The 19492-nt window shown below is 43.5% G+C and overlaps 1 protein-coding gene across 1 annotated transcript in view; it reads right to left on the minus strand.

Annotated features, from left to right (window-relative positions):
* Vsnl1 (visinin like 1) overlaps window positions 1–19492 on the minus strand; it is a 109148-nt gene that overhangs the window by 41663 nt on the left and 47993 nt on the right. The window lies entirely within an intron of this gene.

A 19492-nucleotide genomic window follows, 5' to 3' on the forward strand; every position in this document is an offset into this window, starting at 1 on the left:
TCCCACTTCTCCTCTTTTTTATTTCTTTCCCCCCTTTCCCTCCTTTGTCCCTTAATCTTTCCCCCTTTACTACTTTACTTTATTTTATTTATTTTATGGGATTTCATGTCCTCCAAGGTAATCTTGAATTTATGTAGCTGGAGCTTACCTCAAATCCCTTATTCTTCCGCCTGCACTTTTCCAGTTCTGGGATTCCAGACATGTCCCACTATATCATTTAGTGTTTAATTTTCAACTGGCCTGCCAATAGCTGTTTAAATTGCAGAAGCTACTGTTTTCATTGGATGACTATTTTGGTTTTGGGCAACAGGGTAAACACCGAGAAGATGGGCAAAGGAGCAGTAGAGCCGTCAGGATGCCTAGTTTGGTGATGACAGAAGCATCTTTGTGCATATGGCACCGACTGCTGCTTGGAGAGGAAATCAGAAAGTGATGAGTCAAGAGTATTTAGTGTAAAGGGGTCGATTATCCAAGAAAGTCATTCAAGTTTATGCAGCCCCACCAATTGTTATAATGAGGAAATGGGCCCAAAGAAGAGGCATGTCTACCCCGAGGTCTGATGGGCATCTGCTGTGGGGCTGAGATTAGAACTCTTATGTCTAGCGCAGAGCCACTCAGCTGCTCAGGCATCTTCTGAATACCGTCCTGTAGCCATCATGTAGATTTGGCCCTAATGACCTCATAGATATAAGTTTCCCAAGAATGCCATTATCCTTTTTAGATGACTTCTCTCTTTTCTGTTGTTTCTGCTTTCTACCTCAGGTCATGGGTTTGTCTGCAATTGAGACCCTTGCTATGGGGCTGAGGGTGAGGGAATGAGACATATGGCCATCATCTAGGCAAAGAAACAAAGACTCTAAAAGGTTATGGCACTCGCGTGCTTAAGGGCATACAGTAAGTCAGAGCCGGCAAACCCAGAGTCAGAGATTGTCGGCTTATCCATTCACCTGTAACCCCAAACATGTCACTTTCTCTCTCTGTGCTTCTGGTGCTTCATGTACAAAAAGCTGACCAGAGCAGTTCCAAGGCTATCACCTGATGAAGAGAGTAACCAAGAGAATAGGCACCCAGTCTCTCTTGGCCACAGTAAGTGCTTCATGGGTTCTCCTAGTCTTGCTGCTCTCAGAATTACTACCTAACACATAGTAGGGATTCAAGAGACACCCCTTGATGACCCCTTTCCTGTCTTTCTTTTTTTAAAAAAAAATTTATTTATTTATTTATTTATTCATTTAGTGTGTGTGTGTGTGTGTGTGTGTGTGTGTGTGTGTGTGTGTCTGTGTGTGTGTGTGTGTATGCCCAGGGAGGCCCAAAGAGGGTGTTGCAGATTGTGAATCACTCAGATGTGCATACTTGCAGGAGCAGAAGGCACTCCCAGAGGCTGAGCCATGACTTCAGTTTTTCATTGTGTTTCCGATATAATTTCACAGTAATATATGGAGCAAAACTTGGAGCAGTCTTGAGAAGGGAAGCCAGCTCTGGCACCCTAGGATCAAAACAAGCAGGGTCCAGGTCCTCTGAGCGCAGCCTCTGCCTGGCTGGAGTTCAGAGGGGTTCCTTGGAAACAAGCAGCAGGATGCAGCACTACATGTGTCCAGCCCATGTCACTCACACGTCCCCATCCGACATCACCTTCCCTGTCTTCAACAGGGCTGTTATGATAAAGGGCCAACTAATGGACAGGAAGGGAACGCCTTGCCAACGTGCTTGTTTCCATTAGATTACAGTTGTATTTTTAGAGTGCCTGAGAAATATCTAGGATCTCGCCTTGCAAGATGATTTTGTGTGCTGGACCTAGGAAGAAATGAATCTTACTGAAGAAAAAAAATGAGGAAGATCACAAATTCTGCTTGTTGTCCAAGAGGCAGGGTTTCTCTGTATAGCCTTGGCTGTCCTGGACTCATTCTGTAGACCAGGCTGTCCTTGAACTCACAGCGATCTGCCTACCTCCTAAGTGCTGGGATTGAAGGTGTGTGTCACCACTCCTAGCTATCTTTCTGTTGCACTGTGTTAGGTTGAGGCTAAATATTTTTTTTTTTCTGAGACGCCTTCCTAGAACCTTGTCCAATTATTATCCATTTTCACAGCATCATGAGCTGCACCTACGACACTGTCAACACTGACAGTTTGATCCATGGTCTCTCTCTCTCTCTCAATTCCTTAATTCCTGTTGGTGCACATATTCATGCTTATGCACGTGGAGTATAGAGGTCAACTTTTATGTCATCCTCAGGAGGTGCCACCTATGCATTTTGAGATGAGGTCTTTCACTGTCCTAGAGCTCACCAAGTAGAATAGGCTGGCTCCTCAGCGTACCCCTGGGAGACTCTGATTCTGCCTCTATAGCACTGGGATTTAAAGCTGTGTCACCATGCCTACTTTAAAATTTTTTATTTATTCTTTGAGAATTTCTTATGAGTATATGAGATGTTTTGATCATATTCTCCTTTAGACCTTCCTATATTTTACAGAATCCCCCTTTCTTTTTGGATGTACTAATTCACCGAGTCCGCTTGGTATGTCTGTATGCACATGGGTGTAGGGCTACCCATCAAAGCATGGATGATAATGTCCAGCTTGCTTATGTGGATTCTGGGAGTTGAATTTAGGTCCTCAGTGTCAGGTACTTTAACAATTGATCTGTTTTTTTCTGTTCTTGGACTCTTTCAGATTAACTAAGATCTTGAGGGCAGAGTTATAACTGCTGACTACTTTCAGGAGCCCCAGCTTTCAACTGGGATTTCCTTAAGTAGATGTTCAACAATGTTTAATGTCTGAGTGGGTACAAAGGTGCTTGGATGGATGGGTGCATATGTGAAATACAAAGACTAAACCATGACTTGTATCAGTAAATCTAAATGAGATTACAGAGGCAGGCACCTGTGTCTCAGCAGCTGTCACACATAGACTGGCATTCGGGCCCTATCCCATGCTCTCATTTGCCTAATGATGCTCCACGCCTCTGCAATATTCATGTCACAAAGATAAGTAAGTTCCCTTGACACCAAATTGAGACAACACATGAGGCAGCATGCCGTGTGGGACTTGCAAGGAGGGACTGAGGTCAGGAGCAGGTGATAGAAAAGAGAACAGGGACATCCTCCTGCTCAATTTAGAGACAGTAGTTTTTCTGATTTTTAGCATAGATTCTACTTCCTGTGGCATACAGAGCAAACAATCGGTGGAACTTCTCCGGCCATGTGTTGCATAATACTTTATTTGCATGACTTTCCTATTGGGCCTCCACAAAGCCAAGGGAGATGTGATGTCCTTCCCCAGCCACAGAGCTGGGACACACGCAGGGAATCTGTTCCTGTCAATCAGGACCTCTAACCCACCCACCAGGAAGCTCAAATAACCAAGCCTCACCCTTCTTTTACCACTTCTGTGTTTTTCTTTTGACCTATTCACATTGTGACACCAGTAAGCCATGGTGGTCCTGTGAATCAGAGCAAATTGGAGTGTGTGTACGTGTGGGAGTGGAAGAGTCGGGGAAGAGGAGACGGAGGCCCCTGTAATCGGACACCAGAGCTGCCTAATCAGTTTGGACTTCTCCATGAGATAAAAAGAATCTCTAGTGATGTTGAAGCTACGGGAATCTATGTCATGTTTGATGGGTCCTAAGTTAGGTGCTCATATAAAGGAAATGAATTTGTATGTATAGCAATGTGCATATATATGATTGTATGCAATGCATACCTACAAAATCATCTATGTACTCTCAGCAAGTTTTCTATATCTTTTGAATGAGTTCAACTGTGATTTGGTCCTTCCTAGAAGTCATTCACCCATTTGATGATAAGCATGTCATTATGTAAATCCATCATATAGAATAGTAGGAAATGTACAACATTTTTGAAACTTCAAAGATAAATGTGAGAGCAACGCTTAGGAAAGTGGTCATGCTTGCTTGATACACCATTACAGTTCTTTAATCAGAGTCCTGTTACAGAGAGACTTTGTCAATACAGCTTTGAGGACTTTTGTATTGAGGTGGTGGCTGTGTGTGTCCAGTGACATCCCTTTTAAATGTCACTACTATGTCCTTATCTCAGAGGCAGAACAGACAATAGCCCAGTGCTCTTCACCCCGAGGACATGCCTCAACTCTTCCCAGTTGGTCTGGTCTTATGTAATCTCTCCCAAAGCCAGCAAAAGCTTCATCTAGCCAGTTACCCTGGCAACCCAGCTGTGTCATCTTGAAAGATGTCTCCGGGCACTGGCTTCTGAGTCTGCCAGAGACTTGACCGGGGCTGAGTCGTGAAAGCCATGACATATTAACTACAACACGATGTCATCATTGATTGTGCTCCTGGTAGACATGTCATATTGTTTAAAAGAACATGGATAAAAATAAGTGCTGCCCTGACTATGTGGTGGAATTTACTCAGAAAGCAGGCAAAGCTATCTATTTTGGGAGACTGTCTATGTCTTTTATGGTTTCCTTTGCCTTTTTTCTACAGGAAAAATCCGTTCAGTTTTTGCATTTTTCCCTGAAAATCTCATTACCAACTCAAATATAAGCAGCCTAATTTTCATCAGCCAATCCTTTCATATTGGGGATCTTTAGTTTTACGTTTTATCCTTTCATTTACTCTTTGGGAAAATAGTATTTAAGGAAGTTTCTTGATGGAAAATTGTCTAATGTATTCATAAGAAAATTAGCTAGTCACTTGACTGAGAGAATGGGATATTATGTTTTCTTGTATTCTTGCCCTGCATTCTATTTATTTAAGCATTCTATATGGGAAGGACCACTCTGGGCCTCCGTAGTTTACTGCTCAGTTGCCTTTGAGACGTTTTTATTCCTTTCATTAAGTCTTCGAATTGAATTTCAGTTAAATTATGAGCAGGTTTTAGTCATTCATTAACTCATTCTCTCAGCTAATTAACTTTTGTTATCGGACACTAGAGAATCAGAGATGAACAAGCTGTGGGCTCTGCTCTCCTGGGTAATTGGAGAGGGAAAGAGCCATGATATTAACAGATCTGAGCTACAGAAATCATCTGTCTAACACAGATCTAGGACAGGTCTATCCAATTCTAGAATTTTGGCATTGAAGGGAAATTCACAAGGGAAGAAATCTAAGGCCATCTCTCTCTCTCCTTATCACCCACCACTCTCCTCATCCTCTGTCTTCAGGTACCTTCACCATTATTTTCACTTCCACCTGTGTTTCTGGGACTTGCATTCTTTTCTGTATCTCTAGAAGAAAGTATGAGTTGAAAAACAGTTTTGCAAAGTAACAGTGATTCTTTGCAAGGTATGGGCAGGGATTTCTAATTCCTCTCAATAAACCAAGAGCCTAGAATCCTACAGGTTGCAACTCTTTGGTTGTACATCTTGGTATCAGCAGAGACTTGCCCAGGCACCAGGTCTCCTTGGCTCCCACCAACTCTTCTGTGCATCTTGTTGGGTGCTTCCCCCTTCAAGGAATGTCAAGCTCTGTTAAGGTTAGCCTCAACTGTGTGTTTTGCTGTGGGTTGCAGGGTTGGCATTTCTCCCCAATCAATATGACATTGTCTATCACAGTATTTCAGAGACAGAGCTATTTCATCTTTCCTGGTCCACTGTTCCAGCTACTAAATAGATTTCTTCATGACTGCACCAGTATAGGCTCCTCTCAGTCCGCTCCAGTTACACAGGAACAGTGGTGGCTGGACCAGACTAGATGGGGTGCTTTGAAAAGCTGATACACATGCCTTGAAAGCCAAGACAGCCTCCTAACATTAAAAAAGGGACAGTTGTCCACTTGAGGTGGAGACTTGAGACTGCACAAAGAGGAAGAGCCACACAACGAGGACAGAGTCTTCTCTCATGGTCTAACCATGCCCCAACCACAAAGGGAAGGGTTTTAGCACTCACTAAATATTTGAGTGGTAGGTGCTTGCCAGATGGGCTCTGTATTAGTCAATTTTGTTGTTGTTTTGATAAAACAGCAGGAAGAAGCAAAATTAAGAGGTGATGGATTTATTTTGCACCACAGTTTGGGGATGGGTGGGTGGCTCTATGGGGTCAGAAAGCCCAAAGCGGATTCTTGGTGACCAAACATGAAGGAAAGAGATAAGTCTGCCTTAAGGATTCCATAGACTCCCAGAACAGTGCCACCAGCTGAGGACTAGGTATTTAAACACATGAGCAGGTGTGTGTGTGTCGGGGGGGGGGGGCAGGGGCGGGAGACACTTCACAGTCAGGCCCTAACCAATGTGAAGAACCCTTGACAGCTTTGGGACCTGAAGATACCGGACGTGAAGGACCTGCCCCCAAATTTCCTGCTCCTCAGGGGTAGCAGCTGGGTTTATACCAGTAGGCCTCTGACAGCCCTGGCTGTCTTGGACTTCCTTTGTAGACCAGGCTGGCCTCAAACTCACAATAATCCACCTGCCTCTGCCTCCCGAGTGCCCATCTTTTAAGCTGTTACCTAGCACAGGGTCAGAGTTCCTATCTGTGCCTCTGGTTGACAGATCTAAGGGCTCAATGATAATGTGTGTAACTTCACAGCTTTGGACCCTTAGTAATAGGACACACATGCAGGAAAATGAGCAAAAGACAGTATTCATACTATCCTTATCTCTGAAGACACAGTGGATGTCATTGATAGGACAATCTATTTGTCTTTGCTTTCCACCTAAAACACAGTGACCTTTTTTTCACCTTGAAGAGAAGATAGAGTCTGACTCATAGAGAAAACCCATTTTCCCATTATGGTAACATCTAAGTTACCATTTTTTTTTTTTACTTGAAAACCAGTGAATCCACAACTTTCTCTCTAAGTCTTCATGGGCTCTTTATGGACTAGAGACTTGGGACAGGCTCATTCCTTAAGCAAGAGGTGCCACAGGGCAGGCATCGTCTCTGAGAATTGGGCTTCAGTGATGGAGCAGCCCTGTGGTCCTGATCAGCAGACAGGAAATTCTAACATGCCCTGAGAAGGGTCCTACCTTTCCAGGTTAGGTCCTTACCTCTCTCTGCTCCTCCTGCTCACCACCAGCCCTGAGAAGGGATCGTCTCTGTCTCTCTTGTTTACATCTTCATTAAGCCCCAGCCATAGCTCCTACCACCCCATCTCTTAGAGAGCTGTACTAGATTCTCTCTTACCTATTGAGTCTCTTCCCACTTCTTTGAGCCCCCAAAGCCCTGAATCTTCCTCCAAACTCAATTTTCTCTTTTTTGCTCCTCTGTGGTATGGAGTGTTCATGATATCCCTCCCGTGTTGAGTTCAGAAACACACATACAAGGTAGACAAGTACTTGATGAAAAATGTAGTCATATTTGTCACCAGCCATTTATGGGTGGATACAACAAGAGCTCCTGAGGCTGTCTCCTTGTGGCACTACAAGCATTGGAAAGGGAAAAAGTATCTTCTTATTGCTGGTGCTGTTTATTTTGTGGGTCTCAAAACCACAATGATAGATCCCCAGCAGTCGTCTTCCTCTTCAAGCATATCCTGGCAAGGGTTACATGGCAACCATCTAGTCTAGTGTTCATATGGAGGCTGTGAGTGCAACATTTAGGATATAGGCACTTTCTGGGATCGATGACCTCTATGGTCTAAAGCCACTCATATCACTCACCCTACTTCTACCCAGTCTCTTGGTTATCTGACATTTTAGACAACCATCAAAACCCATCTTGTTCTTTCCCTTACTCACCCCAGATCTTCATACTTGATATGGGCTTGGTTGTGTTGCCAAAGTCATATGTTGAAATCCTGAACTTGAAAGTGATGGTGTTAGGGAGTGTTTGGGTCATAGGAATGAGGTTCTTATGGGACTGGGATTTGTCATAGAGAAGGATAAGGGGGAGGGCGGGGTGCGGGGTAAAGTGCCATGCAAGTGTGAGTACTTGAGTTTGGATCCCCCAAAACCACATAAAGCTGAGTGTGGCAGTGTATATCTGTAATCCTGGCCCTGACTGTGAGATGGGAGATGGATACAGGAGAAGCCCTAGAAATTTGTGAGCCAACTAACCTGCTCTATATAGTGGTGAGCAATAGGAATCACTGTCTCAAATATGGTAAAGGGCAAGAAATGATAGACTGAGACCAAAGCTGTCTCCTGACCTCTACACATGTGCCATGGCATGTGCAGGCCCACATTTACACACACACACACACACACACACACACACACACACACACACACACACACACGAGCACATTGTTTCCCCACACCTGTAAAGACAAAGAAAGGAAGCACCCTATATGAATGAGAAAACAGGACTTCTCCAGCCACTCAATTTTCCAGTGTCAAGAACTATGAAAAGTAAACTTTTATTGTTTATAAGCTGCTCAGTCAGAGGTATTTTGTTATAGTAGTTTCCATGGCCTAAGAAGCTGCCTTTGTGGACTTTTTAAACTTTACTTTGATTTCAAGATATAATGAAATTGATCAAACTTTTTCTCTAGAAACTTTTTTGACCAGACAATTGGTACTTCTCTTGTGTAAATATATTTCGTATCTCTGTTTTAGCTATTTGTATAGACTGTTATATTTACCTTTAGGCTGGGAAGCTTAGTGGATTGTGGATGGCTGACCCTAAGTCTTTCCTACCCCAGAGCTCTTTAGAAGTTATGGGTTTGCTATGGAAACCACTGGGGATTGTTTTCTGAAAATGAATGACAGTTGCTGATCTCTGTGTTACTGTCCTTAGGGGCATTTCCCCTAAGTTAGAGCTAATGAGGTTCTTGGACAATTTAGGATCATTTTACAATTGACGTCTCCCTTTCTGTCCCTAGTGATAATAGGCCTAAGTTTGATCTGTGTGCCCACAGGGCAGCAAATCATACTAACATGAACATAGACACAAGATGACTGCCACAAACTCCACAATGACTCCCAGAGCAGAAGTACAAAAATGTCTGAAGGCCAAGGACCATTTGAAGTAGAGGTAAGAAGGAAGAGAGAGGGAGAATCATCAGTGAGATCAAATGCTTTCTTCTATCAGGAACTCAATGGGCAATTCACAAGCATGGGACTGGATTCTCCTGTGGGTGAGTCCATTGACTTCAAAAACCCATGGTGTCTCTCATGCTCACTGATACCAACACCGTTTCATAACTTCAAATTGTCAGAAAATCTAGCAAAGCAAGGCAGCCTTACCCTGAGACATTGATATATATGAGTTTACATGTTCAAATACAACCCCCAAGAGAAACTGGCTATCTCTTTTCTCTGACTCTGTTTCCAACTAGAAGCTGCCTTTGGACAATTGGCTGCAGATAACCAAGCAGAAGGCAGGTGTGTCTGGCTTCACACTTTTGCTATTAAATATATTCTTTTGGATATTAACTGGCATAGTGTGGCTCTACCTCAGCTATCCCTGTCCTATTCTCACCCATCTGGGTCCCTATGTGTGAAATGGAGGAAATGGTGTGCTTGGGAACTTTCAGGGCCTCTTCCCAATCTTATGCTGAAGACAGAGAAGCTGAGGTTTTGTGTAAAAGCATTCCTTTAGGATGTGATGGTGGCAGGACTATCGATAGCCTTCTACACACACCAACCTTATCATGGGAAAGCCAAATCCCAAGGCAGGGCAGCCGCACAAAGTGATTTCACACCCCTGAGACAGGAGAAGGTTATCACAAGGAGCTCTCTGGGGGCAAGTGCTGTCTCTAATTCAAGCCATGCTCATTAGCCTCTCATTTCACTGCAATGAAATGCAGCTGGAGCCCCACATGGACCCTTGTTTGACCAGACTCTCTCCTTATTGTCCTTTCTTTGAGATTTAAGACCCTAGCTCTCATTTTTCACATTAATTCAAGTTGAAGTGCAGCCTCGGTCATGTTGGCAAACATTCCAAATGGAAATGAATTTCAAGCTTCTCACTAGGAGTTACAACATCCTCTCTGCCCAGTCAAGATGACATTATGTCTTATGTAACAACAGTTTCCCTAAGGGATTAAAATGCATCTGTGTATAGGTCTGCCCAACAACACTTTCATAAGCTCTATTCTCAGTTGTCTCTCATTAGCAAGCAGAATCTCACTCCTTGAAAATTGATCATCACCCTAATTTTTTTTTGAGCCAATAATTCTATTTTCAAAATTAATTTGAGAGACAGAGGTTGAGACTGGGAGGCTAGGAGGCTGGGAGGCTGGGTCAGTTGTAAACAGGAAACTGTCTGTTGGGCAAATATGAGGACCCAGATTTATCTTTAGCAGACACATAACATCTGAGCATGGTAGTATGTGTCTATAACTCCAGTGTTGGCAAGGGTGGAGACAGGTGGATCCCCAGATCTTATTTTCCAGTTAACCTAGCTGAATTGATATTCTACAGGTTTGGTGTGAGACCCTGCCTGGAAACATAAGGTGGAAATTGATCAAGGAAGACACCTGACATTGACCTCTTGCCTCCACATACTTGTATTTGTGTGGTATGTACATGTATACACACCCACATGAACACAGTCATATATAATCTAGACAACACACACACACACACACACACACACACACACACACACACACACACACACACTGAACAAAGTACAGATTAGAAATTATAAATTTTTCTATGTGTGTGTGCATGGGCATGTCTGGGTGCATGGTGTTCAAGGAAGTAGAGAATAATGAATGTGTCCTGCTTTATTATTCTCAGCTTTATTCCCTTGAGACAGCGTCTCTCGTTGAACCTGGAATCAGGTGAGTGGATAATAAGGCCTAAGAAGGATTCTCACATCTCTGTTCCTCCTACCTCAGTTCTGGGGTTACGGGCACTCAAAACAACCACAACTGGCTTTTAAACATGGGATCTGGAGATTTGAATTGAGGTCTTCAAGCTTTCCTGCAGCTCCTCTCACTTGCTGAGCTGCTACTTCCCTGGCTCAGAAACTGCTGTCCTTACTTGCGTGCCACTGAAGTTAATTTGAAAGTCTAATTTAGAAGAGGTTTTTCCGTTTCTGTCTTAGGGACAATTAACAGTCAGTAACTAATGCCAAGGGACCTAGAATGTTCTCTCAATGGCTAGAACCATCTTCTGTGACTCTTGGAGCTACTCCAGTTCATGTAACTCCAGTGAAAGTTGTGCTGGGAGAGATACACTGTTCTTTAGTAGGAATAGAATTCCTGAAGTCCACCAAATGGTTAATATCTAGACATTTTCTCAATTTGTTAGGCCTGCATTTTATCCACAGGGAGGAGTATGCCAATGCACCTGCTGACTGAACAGTTAGTCCAAGGGACCAGTTAGAGCTACTGATCCAGTCCAGCATTTAGGTTTATACAGGTGCTGTGGTTTGTAACTAGCTGAAGGCACTTGTCCACAGTTAGGCAGTAACCAGACAAGACCAATTCTGTAAAACAGAGGCTTATACATACACTCCTATATTTATTATATACTATGTAAAACTTCCAGAAAGAATGCCTTACCTCCAAGATAGTATATTTTAAAAGAATAAGAGTAAAAATTGAAAGTAGATTTCCAAATCTGTGTAGAGAATCATGGGCTACTTTCTGAATATATTATTAACTAGAATGTATTTCTTATTTTATTAAAACATATTTACTACCAAATTCTTAGGTATTCCTAATTCAATAACTTTATCTATTATTTATATAAGTATATGTGCATGTAGTGTGGGGGTGGGTGGTGTATGCACATGGGTGGGTGTGTCTATGGCTAAAGGGGGACATACTTGGCAGCCACAGGAGGATGTTAGGTGTCCTTCTTTATTAATTAGCACTTTCTCTTGACATAGGGTCTTTCACTGAATCTGTATTAAGGGCCATAGCCAGTAACCTCTATAATGCTCGGATGCCAGGCACGTGTTCAAATGCACCTTGCTTTTTATGTGGTTTTAGAGTCCTTGGATCAGGCCCTTATAATTGTGCAGCAAGCTGTTATACCCACTGAGCCATCTTCCCAGGCCCTGCAACACTTACTTTTGTTTTAATATATGACACTGGGTGATCCTGTCAATAGAATCTTCAGGAGCAAACTTGTTTACAAACGCTTTTTGCTCAGACGGTTGTTCAAACTTTTGACATTGGAATTTGATGTTGTTGTCTACAAATGTATTGAGCCAAATTCATTCATAGGTATCCCAGGATACACACAGCCCACGGGCTACCGGTTGGATATGCCTGGCCTGGAGAAGTTTTACTGAACCCCACTGGTATATTTTGCTGCAAATTAAGATGGTTTTGCAAAGTGAAAACAGCCCACTTTCCAGCCCTTCCAGGCTTGGAGCTCCTGGAAGACAATGCATACCTACACAGTACTGACTCCACAAAAAGCGAAAAGGAAACCACGAAAGAGCAAAAGAGGAACTGGAAGGACATTTTCTAACGCCAAGTTACAGAAGCTCTTTAGGAAATGGCCACTCGGAGGGACAGGGAATGATTTGGCAGGAACTTTCCTTCTATATGAGAATAAATTTTATTTAAAATTCAAACTGTTGAATCAGTGATGATCAAGTTGGACTCCAGGGCACTGTCATCCTTTGCTTCAGCAACATCCAGCACTATTTTGAGAAGAGAGTTTGGTACAGTGGAATAAGCTGAGGCTCGGGAGCCCTGGGGCTGGAGCCAACAACAGTTAGCGCTTTCGTTGTCTGTGGGAAAAGACAAGCCATAGGCAATGAGTTTCCTTTCTGGGGGTGGGGTGCTGGTGTAAGGGTTAGGGTACTGAGGGTTGGGTGGGGGACAGATTTAAAAATTATCTTGTGGCCTCTGAGATGGCTTAGTGAGTAAAGGTGCTTGCAGTTTAAACCGGATGACCTGAGCCCACATAAAGGTGGAAAGAAATGACTCCATATACACACATACACACATACACACACACATACACTCACATATACACACTCACACACTGACACACACAATGAAACATGTACATGCTCACACATACTCACAGACACATACACACTGACAACACACATTCACACATACATGCAGATTCACACACACAAACACTCATACATGCTTTCTTTCACATACAAATATACAATCTCTCTCTCTCTCTCTCTCATACACACACACACACACACACACACACACACACACACACACACACACACACACACATACTTGAATGCCAGTCCCCATTCCCTTTAACACCTCGCTGCTGCTTTGTTCCTGGGAGGACACAGTGCTCTGTGTGTGGGAATTGATGATGGAGATGCAAATGACACAGCCTTAGGCTGTGTCTTGAGACTCCATTCTGGAATGCATGGTGGATATCACTGTTGGTTAAAGCTTGGTTCTCTGCTGAACCTTCATAGACCTTGAGTCGGCTTCTGTATATCTTCCTGTACTGCCATCAAACTTGGCACGTGAGATAAAACCTACTTCAGCCTTGGTTCTCTGAGACTAAAGGAATAGATCACTTGTGATAAAACACAGCTTAGGGTGGGTTGCAAATAACTTTTATTCTCTCTCTCTCTCTCTCTCTCTCTCTCTCTCTCTCTCTCTCTCTCTCTCCATGCCTCCCTCCCTCCCTTTCTTTTCTTTTTCTTTTTTTTTTTGAGATAGGGTTTCTCTGTGTAGTCTTGGATGTCCTACACTAGCTTTGTAGACCAGGCTGGCCTTGAACTTACAGAGATCCACCTGCCTCTGCCTCCCCTCCCAAGTGTTGAAATTACAGGTGTGTACCATTGTGCCTGGCTCACCTCCATTTTCTTTGGTAGTCCAAGTGAGGTGACAAAACAAGACTTATTATTTTCTCCTATAAACAAGGAAATAGATCCAGAGAGGCAGAGAATTGGCACATGTAGCCCAGCTGAGATTGACTTGCACATGCCAAGACTATTTTAACTATCCCAGTACAACTTTTGCAACTCACCTTGAGACAAACCAAATGAATCCCAAGGACAACAATCTTAAAATGCATAGCAACGTCTACTTAGGGCTCTTTGCAGGACTCTCTGCTGATAAGGCCTTTGTGGCTTTGGCATTGACCTGACTGTGGAGATGGGCGAATGAGGAAGTGACATATACGTGTATGGAAAAGCTGGCATCAGGTGGGCCATGTGCTCTGATGGAGATGCAACAATGGCAGCTTGGAAACCCAGAGTGTTATTATCTACGGCTGTTATTATATACAGCTGAAGGAGGAGGCACATTAGCTAGTCTTAGGAGAGGGTTTCTGTAGGGGAGCAGTCTCAGTTGGAATCATCCAGGAGGAGGAAGCTGTGGTTGATATTTTCTGCCCACACTGTCCACATGGGTGTGAGACAGTGTGGTCCATGACTTGGCTGCTTATGCCAACAATACATATTCACCCAGGACTCTTCGATTCCACACACTCTGCTTGGTTTTTTCCTTGGCTTTGATGTCATGGCAGTGAAGCAAATTAGAAATAGCCTTAATCCACCAGGAAGAAGACCCCAGGAGAGGTCCCTTCCTCCCTCAAATGGTTGCTTGCTCACCTCCAGAGTTTGATTATGTTGAAAATTTCAGAGTCTTCCCTGAAAATGGATTAAAATGACAAACCATCTTAATTTTGTGATCTTGGTTTGGCAATTAAAATGATTGTTGGAAAGTGGAAATTCTTATGGGCAGAAAATCAGGTACTTGGTTCTTGTTGACAAAATACAGTTCTTTTCAGCCTAGCTGCAGCAGTGCTGGGGACAGGGAGGAGAACATAGCATCTGCTACAACTTCTGTGACCAGAGACACAGAAATTCCTGGGTGTGCAGGGAGCCTGGCGCTCCTCACAGGGTGGCCTTTCATTGGTTGCAGAAGGCTCAGAGTTTACTTGTTCTCAACAGCTAAGGAAACTAAACTATACTAAATTTTTTAGGGTCCCAAAATGAAGAACCAAATACTGGATGGATTAAGCAAGGGAGATATGCTGTGATATATGGTTCTGGAGGCCGCAAAGCCTCAGCAAGGCATTGGCAAGGTTAGTTTCTTCTGAAGTCTCTCTCTGTAACTTCTAGATGGTCTTGTCATGGTCTCCTTTCCATACATCCTGTGTCCAGATTCTTTCTATAAGGATACCAGTCATGGTGGGTGGGGGGTCTGTCCACTCTATTTACCATGCTTTAAGGTGTTCAGCTCTTTAAAGACCCTACACCCGAACACAGCCACATTCATATATACCGGGGAATAAGATGTCAACGTACCAATTTAGAGGGGACACAGTGTAGCTGATAAGAGGTTCTGAGCTTGGTGTTAAAAAACAAAACAAAACAAAACAAAAAAAAAACCCAGCACTTAATGAGTATTTTCTCTTCTAAGGTTGAGAGCAAACTATTCCGTGTATCACTGCATTAGTTTCCTTCTTGGGTTGATATGGCTGCTCGTGCAGACAATACATACACACTCAGGACTTTATCCATCCCCACACTCCACTAGGTTTGGTCCTTTGTTTTGCTATCATAGTGGCAAAGTAAGCTAGGAATGGCCTTAATCCAGCCAGGAAGACAGTCCACTTTGAAATTAGAATATCTCCTATTCACTCTTGTCCCATCACCAAGCATGAATGACAATCTTGTTTTAGCTCAGGAAAGCCTGCTGGGCAAGGAGGACTGTCCTGAAGTTGGCTGAGGTGGTTTTCACCACAAGGCTTCCTAAGAAGGAACTGTGTAGCCAGCAGCAAATGCTTCCTGAAGCTTCTCTGTGGCAGGCTGTGACTGAAATGTTGTGACTAAGGAAGGCACTATGTCTAGATCTGTGTCACAAAGCAGATGAATGGGGGTGGGTTGCGCACACAGTGCACCCCACACACATGCACACGTGCAAGAATAGTGAGGTGCCCTCATGTGCTCTATTTACATAAAACCTCACAGAGATGACCAGAGACAAGGCCAAGTAACTTCTCTTAACTGTTGTAAAAGACTCCCTTCCTTCTCAGAGGTGGGAGTCTCTCTTTCTCTGAGATTTGTCCCACAGTATACCCTCACCACAGTACTTTTGGCCTCCTGCTGAGAGGCTCTACTGAGAGCTACAAGGTAGTTAATGTTTGTTTATTTCTGAATGTGTACGTGTAGTGTATAGGGAATGTATGTGTTCATGTGTGTGTGCATACATGAGTGTGTGTGGGTATGTAGGCCAGAGGTCAAGATCAGCTGTCTTCTTCAATTTCAATTGCTCTTCCTTTTATTCTCTGAGGCATCATTTCTCACTGAACCTGAAGGTTGCAGATTTGGCTATGCTGGTTGACCAATGAGCTCCAGGGATTCGCCTCTCCCCACTTCCCACAGCACCGAGCATCCCCAATCTTTAACATCTATCCTGCCTTTGCCTTTCATGATGCTGGGAATTTTGCCTTATTTTTCTAAACCCCTGCTTTCACATTGTTAGATGTCCACTTGCTGAAGATGTTCCTTTACATTTGGAACTCCAAAAGGCTTGTGTTGTGAGGGCAAGGATGAGGGTCATGGCGCCTGGCCTTGCAGATGAGTGTTTCCCTTTATTTAGCTCCTATCTCAGTCTTTATTATTGTTGGTTTTAGAGCAACTGGGCTGATTCTGGAATGTCAAAGGGCTGAGGCAGCAATAGAGGCTACACAGAGACAGAAGCTGCAGTGGGCTTTATCCCATCAGAGACTGAAGTGGGCTTTGCCCTGCCAGAGACTGTGGTTAGCTTCATCAGTGGGTTCTGGGACAGCCCTACTTCCGACCAACCACACAGAGAAGAACTATTGGAAAGACCCATTCTCTAGGATGCTGAGTCTAGCCTGGGAGAACACTGGCTCTTCAGAAGTGCTTCAAGAAAGTAATTTCTCATCAAGTGCCTCCTGGACCTCTTACATAACCCTCAGTTTTCCCCTTCTCCCCATCAGAGCTGCCTTCCTTTTTGTCTCTGTACATGGCATATTTCTTCTGTGATTCTCCCTTGATCTCTGGCCTTGGATGGCGCTGAGAGGACTTTGCTTTCTGCCTCTTTGACACAAGAGCAGAGGCCAGACTCAAGGCTCACTGGTAAGGGGCTGAAATTAGAGGCTATCTAGAACATCTACTGATCTCAGAAAGTCTGGTATCATTTTTCTGAAGCAAATCCACTGGGTATAACTTGGGGTGAGGGTGGGGATGGGAGGGAGAGTGAGCCTGGTGAGTGATCCTGGTCTGCACACTTCTATGTGTCATAAAACACAGAGTATGACCAATGCTTCCACAGCTGAGTGTGAGGCAGAGGTTTTTGCAGTGTATGAATGACACAGAGACTTTTCTCCTTCTTCAAAAAGATAAACCCCTTGATTTTTAGACAAGTAATGGGGACTATGACACCCTGAGCTCTCTTAATCAGTGATATGAAGATGACTTTGACACAGCTCATTTATCTCTGCTTTTCTTGATGCCGACAGTGGGAAGTCTGCAAGCACAGGCTAACTCCAGATTAGGAGACGGCAGAATATGAGTCTGAGAGTAGAGGGGGAAATCACCAGATGACCTAGGAAGCACATCTGTTCTACTTCTGCTCAGAATTAATTTATACCAGTTAAGTAAGGGGTGTGTCTCCTGAAATTTCTACACAAAATGCTAATGACTAGTTACTTAGATCGTTTCAGAAATGTCATTGTGATTTTAAATTTGTGTGTGTGTATGTGTGTGTGTGTGTGTGTGCACAAACACTAGCATACATATATACATGTGTGTGCATGTGTGTGTGTGTGCACAAACACTAGCATACATATACACATGTGTGTGTGTGTGTGTGTGTGTGTGTGTGTGTGTGTGTGTGTTTATTTCCTGGTTTATTGTCAGCATGACGTAACCAGGAGTCATCTGGGAAGAGGGAGTCCCAATGGAGGGAATGCTCAGATCAGATAAGCCTGTGGCCATATCTGTGGGGCACTATCTTGATTGTTGATTGATGTGAGAGGGCCTGTCTCACTGCGGGTGGTAGCACTCCTGCCTGGTAGTCCTAGGTTATATATAAATTTTAAAAAAGCTGGTTGAGCATGAACCAGAAGGAGCAAGCATGTAAACAGTGTTTCTCCATGGTTTCAGCGTCAGTTCCTGTCCCAACTTCCCTAACAATACACTGTGACTTGGAAGTGTAAGCCAAAGAAACCCTTTAGTCAGAGCATTTATCACAGCAATAGAAAAGTACCCCCGTCCCCCCTACAGTGTGTGTGTGTTTGTGTGTGTGTGTGTGTGTGTGTGTGTGTGTACACCATAGCACATGTGTGGAGGTAAGAGGAGAGCTTGCCTGACTTGGTTCCCTTTCCACCTTTTCATCATGTGGTTTCTGGGGACCGAGCTTGAGGTAGCTGAGCTGGGTGGCAGATGCCTTCACTTAGCTGAGCCATCTTCTCACAGACTTTCCATAGTGATCGGATCACATGTCTACACGTGTTGCATGATACGATATTCTATTTACTCTTTGGGTTCTTCATGCACACAATTGAACAGTTATCATTTGGGGTGCCTGGCAATCATCAGTAGTCTATGCAATATCTGCTTATTGATTTAGTTTGCTAGCTGGTCAGCTTTTAATTCCATAAGCAACCATCAGCTCGCCATTCTAATACATAGCTGAGTCTTTGACACAATCCGTACTTCGCCACACAGTCGTATCCCTATCTTCTCCCTTGGGTCTTCCTCTCTTCATTCCTCACTCCTTCACTTTCCTTTCTAAGTCGCCTCACTGCACTTACAGACCTACGAAGCTCATCTTAATTTTATTTCTGTCTCATTTACAATCCCTGAGCTTATTTCTGTACCTATGTTTTAGCATTGCTGGAATTCAATGATCTCGACGGCTGTACATTTCCTAGTGTAAATCTATCAGACTTCATTTTCCATGTTGCCCTGGATGGGCATTTGGGTGTCTTCCCAGTTTCATCCTTGTGAACAGAGTAGCTATGAGGATACCCCGTCTTCTGTGAGCCCCCTCCTTGAACATGTGTAAGAGGGAAGGGCTAAGGCTATGGTGTAAATGTTCAGCCCCAGAGCTAAAGACCCTCAGAGCTCTACACAAACCTCTGACGCATGAACATGCACCTGGATAGTTCGCATAGCTCACACTGACATTTGTTATAATAAAATAATAAAACGCGACATTTTCTACTTGGTATTTCAGCCAGAAAAGGTTAAAACAAAACAAAACAAAAATGCATCTCTTCCACCAGTGTAATGTTATGTAAGTGTCCACATGACGGAATGCCCTAGATTATGCCTGAACCACAGTAATTCACAAACTCAGGCAAAGCAGGACAACGCCACTGCAGCAGAAATTATCTTTGGTGATAGCTAATATCCCAGGAAAGATTACTTCTAAGCAGCGTAAAATGCTGAGTCCGTGTGGTAGACATTGACGATTGAATATCTGTAATGCCCTGCGCTTTTAAATGAGCTGTGTTGGGACTCCAACTCCTTACCTGTAGACAGGAGAACTTTTCTTGGTGCTCACAAATACAAGTCTCTTTCACTGAGAAAGAATATGTGAATTTCTATGTATCTGTCTATGCCTGTGTGATCGGCAGGCACTATTTCTGAACATTTTATAGCTCTTTTATAAGGTACCCTCACCATCTAAAACCATATTTAATATTTTAGCAATTATTTTTCTTTGTTCCAAAATTGCTTCACTCGTCTCTAG

This window comes from Acomys russatus, chromosome 1 (assembly GCF_903995435.1).
Source record: "Acomys russatus chromosome 1, mAcoRus1.1, whole genome shotgun sequence".
NCBI lineage: Eukaryota > Metazoa > Chordata > Mammalia > Rodentia > Muridae > Acomys > Acomys russatus.